Source organism: Sinocyclocheilus grahami, unplaced genomic scaffold (genome assembly GCF_001515645.1).
Source record: "Sinocyclocheilus grahami isolate Dianchi unplaced genomic scaffold, SAMN03320097.WGS_v1.1 scaffold836.1, whole genome shotgun sequence".
Classification (NCBI taxonomy): Eukaryota; Metazoa; Chordata; class Actinopteri; order Cypriniformes; family Cyprinidae; genus Sinocyclocheilus; species Sinocyclocheilus grahami.
Genome location: NW_015506015.1, coordinates 166,691 through 172,540, shown reverse-complemented (window position 1 = coordinate 172,540; position 5,850 = coordinate 166,691).

The window sequence follows — 5,850 nt, the reverse complement described above, 5'->3', positions numbered from 1 at the left end:
GAGAGAGAGAGAGAGAGAGAGAGAGAGAGAGAGAGAGAGAGAGAGAGAGAGAGAGAGAGCATTTAGACATAAAAATAAGATCCAGTTGTCAGATATCCCTTTGCCACTGACAGATTTATAACTAGCCAGGAGAAACACTCTACACTCGGGGAGTGAAAACATTGTCAACACTATTTGAATCTCAGTAACTTAAGCTATGGCACAATTGTTGTCCTAATTTTTAGAGTGTAATGTGACCCAGAATTCCATATAACTTTTTAACCATTAAACTTTTTTAACTTGCCATATTAAATTAATAAAGTCTTGGTTAGATGAAGCTGACACCCTATAGCGTAAATGTCAGATCATAGACTGCCGAAAACAAATCTCAATACATTCACTAAGTTGATTTGTACTTTTCAATTGTCCCCTATACCTTGAAACGAATGCAGAAAGTAGAGGAACACTCTAGAAGTATTTTCATAAAATGCTGTGTGACCCAGCTAATGCCATGGAGGTTCTTCCCTAACTTGGTGGGCCCAAAATAAAGACACTAAAAGCACTAATAATAGTCTGTAGCATCTTTAAAAAGAATGAATCTCTGGGTCATCAAGAAATGGAAGCAAAACACAGACTATTCAAGGATCATCTGCGCAATCCAGTACCAATTTACTGTTTTACTATGAAGTTGTCCTATTTCCAACCCACTATTTTAGGTTTTGGTGAAGCGGTGGTGAATTCTTAATAACCTTATTCATACATTTTCATATAATCTTCTTACGCTCCACTGAGGGTTAGGCTTTGGGGTGGACTTTCATGCTCAGTTATACAAATTTGCCACCAATTCAGAAAAAAGTAAAACAGTATCGTTATCTCATGAGATTGGATTGCATATTTAAAAAAATACTCATACACTATATCATGGGGGTCAAACTCATTTTAGGTTGAGGGCTGGATTAGAGAAATGTCCTCTTGCGTGGGCCAAATTGTTAACTTTTCAATTGCTCACAATTGCATTAATATTAACCATACAAACTACAATATAATTTACAAGAATACATACATTTTCCTTATTTTTCTACTCCTCCCCATCATCCATTTGGTTTCATATGTGACTCCAACCTTTTTTACAATCCAATTCCCGATGGGTAAAATCAAGTCCTGTCCATCCAACCTTAAAATGTTATATTCTAATCCACAGCTGCAGCTTTGAGCACCTGATTAGTTACTGGCAATATTAGTGCAAAGCCCTCTGGGTGCACTTGAGTGTGACAAACATTCAATGCCATCTGCAGCTTGTGTTAATGGGCAATTAAGCTGGCATTTCCGTTATGTAATGGACTAGCTGCCACGGCTGTACACGTCGCCATGAATACTGTAATTCTCCATTGTTTGACAAGGCTCAGCTGGAAGAAATTTGTGTTTTCAGATATTCAATTTTTCGCACAAATAGCCGAAGGCAGCTCAGTACAGATTTTGTCAGTAGCTTTGAGTATTTGCTTGCAGTTTTCATGAAAGGGCTTACACACTAATAAAATTGTTCTTAGCTATTTTCTTGCACACATATGGGCTTTCACACTTCAGATTGTTAATTGAGACATTTTTTAACCAGGGGTTAGTGGTAACACACTCATTTGTGGTCTCTTAAATTATCTGTTCCACACACACTCACACTGCCTATGGAATGTGGGCACTATAGATCAGCATACAGTGACAGGACAGTACATGGATAGAGTTTCAATGGGCAAACCAGAGGCGTCACAATAGCTGTATGATGGAACACACACTATTTTTCTTTTTAAAAGAAGTCTCCTATGCTCACCAAGGCTCCATATATTGGGGAAAAATTCTATATATTGTGAAATATTATTACAATATACAGTTTTCAGTGTGACATGATCTTTTAGAAATTCTAATATACTAATTTGGTGCTCTGGACAAAACATTCTTATTAATATCATCAATGTTAAAAACAGTTTTGCTGTTTAATGTATTTGTGGAAATCGTGATACATTTGTTTTTAGGTATCTTGGATGAACAGAAAGATCAAAAGAGCATTTATTTTAAATAAATAACTTTTGTAACATTATAAATGTCAGAATGAGTCTCAGAATAAATCATTTTTACTGTAGTCAATAATCATGCAGATTTATGTTACAAACTTATAGAATTGTACAGTAAGAAAGTTATTTCCTTTAACCAGGAAATTAACGTTCTTAGAATTGACAAGACGGTTGACCCTGAGTGGTCAGCTAAATATCTACAGTGGATCTAAAATATTAATAATTAATCATAATTAGTTATGGTTAATTATTCATATTTCCCCATGAGCTAAATTCGCTACATTACTTACAGACCCCAAACTTGTGTAGTGTATGTTCATATGCTGTCCAATTCTAAAGTGTTACATAAAGTAGTGTTGTGAAGACCGTATGATCGCATTAGATAAGTTCTCTAGGGATCTTTCTCATTTTATGAAGGAGTAAAATATAGGAAGCAATATTAGAGCAATATGAAATGGAGGAAACGCAATCTCAAATTGTGAAATCCATCATAAAGTTATTGCATGCTTCTCAAAAACCGTTTGTGATCATGAATATAGTGTGTCTGCATGAAACTGATCTGACAGCTTATTCAGAGGAGTTCCCACAACCATGAGAACATCAATATTAACCACATGACAGAAAATATTTTACATCTGACAGCACTACATATATATTTGCTATTTATACATCTAAAGGCATTCATCAACTTCTCCAGTAAAGGGATAGTTTGTTATAGTTGAATTTAAGTCAATGGAATCCAATGTTGTTTTTTATTCTTTCGTATAAAACATCTGAAATAATATTCATGTTTTGCATTCATTTTGAATGAATTATTCCATTAAGCCTGTAGCTGTTTTTTAAGGGGGGGGGGGGGTACAATGCTGTTTCATGCATTCAGAGTTGTTTACACTGTTGTGAATTGGATTCTCATGCTAAGCATGGACAAAGTTTTAAAAAACTTTGAAAAACAGAGTATTTCTGTGCCAAAAATCTTACTTCCGGGTGCGTACAAGTTTCGGAGAGTTTTTTTCGATTGTGGCTCTTAATGACGTAAATGAGGGTGGAACTCCTTATATGGGCATGTCTCCCGGAAGAACGCGCCCGCGCACGCATCGACCAGAGCAAGAGCGAGATCGCGCCCATCAACGCGTTTCATCCAGCGGCAGCGCTGCACAGGACTTGCTCAGGAAGAATGTCTCCAATCCAAAGAAGTGTGTTTTTGGTTGTAAGGGAAAGATAACTTTGTTCAGCTTCCTAAAGAACCCAGTGTTATGTAAACAGTGGATACAGTTTGTTCCCTTTCGATACTTCACTCGTACTGCGTCTTGCTTAAGACGCATATGGGAAAAAGCCTTTTTTCTCCTGAACTGAAGCCTTTTTTCATTCACGCAGTGAAACTGCATGGCCATTGATTCGTGCAGAGCTGAAAAAACGAACTAATGGCGACGAAGCCCGCCAAAGCCCGCCAAAGCCCGCCAGAATGGGCGGGGCATCTGGCTATATAAGCGGGTGCTCGCCACAGGATTCTCAGATTTTTTCTCTTTCAGCGACGACTCTATGCTCATCGCTGATCCTGAAAGCCTGCTCGCCATTGACACGCCTTCGCAGCTGGAATCGGGACCTCTCAGCACACCTGACCTGCTTTTCTGCCGCTACAGTGACGCAGCAGTTCTGGTCCGTTTTCCCTGCCTCCATCCGGCGATTCTAAAAGAGCTAATTTTAGCGACGCTGCTGCAAATGTCGCTCTGCGAGTGTGGCTCGTACAGGGAAACTTGCACGATGCAGAAGAGCAATGAGTATGTCATCTGTCTGGGCAGACCCCACGCAGAGAGTACTCTCTCACTGAGACGGAATGCTCACTCAAGCATGAGTCTCGCTCTTCTCCACTCGTGGACCGCCTTCACTGGAGGCAGCCCCGCTCTCCCGTTTCTCCTCTCTCAGCAAGCCTTGGAGAGAGAAACAGTGGAATCAGGGAGCTAAGCAACTGGGTCGGAGCGATTGCATGCCGGCACTGTACCTGCGTGCTCGCTCTCCCCGTTGCACTCGGATCTGCCGCAGAAGGGCAGTGAGCTACGTGCTTACTGAGACAAAATGCTCACTCGAGCATGAGTCTCGCTCTTCTCCTCTCGCGGTCCGCCTCCGCTGGAGACAGCCCAGCTCTCCCGTTTCTCCTCTCCTCTCTCAGCGAGTCTCGGAGAGAGAAACAGTGGAGTCAGGGAATAAGCAATCGGTCTGACTGATCTCATGCCGGCACTGTGCCTGTGTGCTCTCTCTCCGTTGCACTCGGATCCGCCGCAGAAGGGCAGTGAGCTACGCGCTTACTGAGACAGAATGCTCACTCGAGCATGAGTCTAGCTTTTCTCTACTCGCGGACTGCCTTTCACTGAACAGCCCCGCTCTCACGTTTCTCCTCTCTCAGCAAGCCTCGGAGAGAGAAACAATGAAGCCTGGGAACTAAGCAACCGGGTCTGAGCGATCTCACGCTGACACAGAGCCTGCGTACTCGCTCTCCCCGCTGCGCTTCGATCCGTGTCTCACACAAAAGGATTAGTGCCCCTCTTTACATCGAGCGGCTTTATACTACAAAGTAGATCGGAGCAGATGCTGCCGCTGACAGCTTAAAATTTGTGTGTGTGTCACTAGGGCTGCGCTCACAGACGGGCCGCTTTTACCACAAAAGCAGTCTGCCCCCGTTCGTTCACGGAAGGCGGCCCCGCCTCCCCACGCTCATGTTTCTCTCCTCCCAGCTACCTCGGAGGAAGCAACGACGAGCTCGCGGGTTGAACGATCAGACTTGAGCAATCCTCTACAGACATCATGCGTGCTTAATCTGCCAGTATGTGTTACACATGAGGATCGGTGCACCTCATTATACGAGCAGCTTAATCCTCCCAGGCGGATCAAAGCGAAACGTGGGCAGCATCGCATTTGTGTGTGCATCGCTAAGCCCCGCCTCCCCCGCGCTGGTGTTTCTCTCCTCCCAGTTACTCGGAGGCAGAAATGGCAAACTCGCGGGTATGATCGATCAGGCTTGAGTGATTAAAGTCGGCAAGGCCCCCGCTTGCATTACTCTCCAAGCAGCACTTTGACAGGGCAAACATCCTCTTCCATTACTCGTAAGTGTTCTGCCTCCCTGCGGCCAGTCACCCGAGTTAATTCAACCCCTCATCACGCGGGCCGAGGCCTGGCAGGCCATCCCCGGAGTGTCGAGATGGGTTATGGGATAATAAAGCGAGGATATTCACTCCAATTCGCTCGAAGATGGCCGCGTGGTCCCCACCTCAGTGCAGAGCAAGGACGCTCACGTCCTGCGCTCAGAGGTGATGAATTTGCTGGCAAAAGAAGCCGTGGAAAAGGTTCCTCCAGCCCAGAGCGAGTCAGGCTTTTACAGCCGTTACTTCCTCATCTCCAAAAGAGATGGTGGCCTCCGACCCATCCGCTATCTCAGACACCTGAGTCGCGCCCTCATGAAGAGGTCGTTCAGGATGATTACACTGAAACAGATCCTCGCGCAAATTCGCTCGGGAGACTGGTTCTTTTCTCTGGACCTGAAGGATGCATACTTTCACATCCAGATAGCCCCTCATCACAGGCCATTCTTCAGATTCGCCTTCGAGGGAGTGGCTTATCAATATACGGCCCTTCCCTTCGTGCTGTCCCTGGCCCCCCCGCACATTACGAAGTGCATGGATGCGGCTCTCTCCTCTCTAAGAGAGATGGGAATCCGTATTATCAATTACCTTGACGACTGGCTCGTTCTGGCCCAGTCAGAGGCAGAGTTAATATCTCACAGAACCCTCCTCCTCAGCCACCTGGAGTGCCTGGG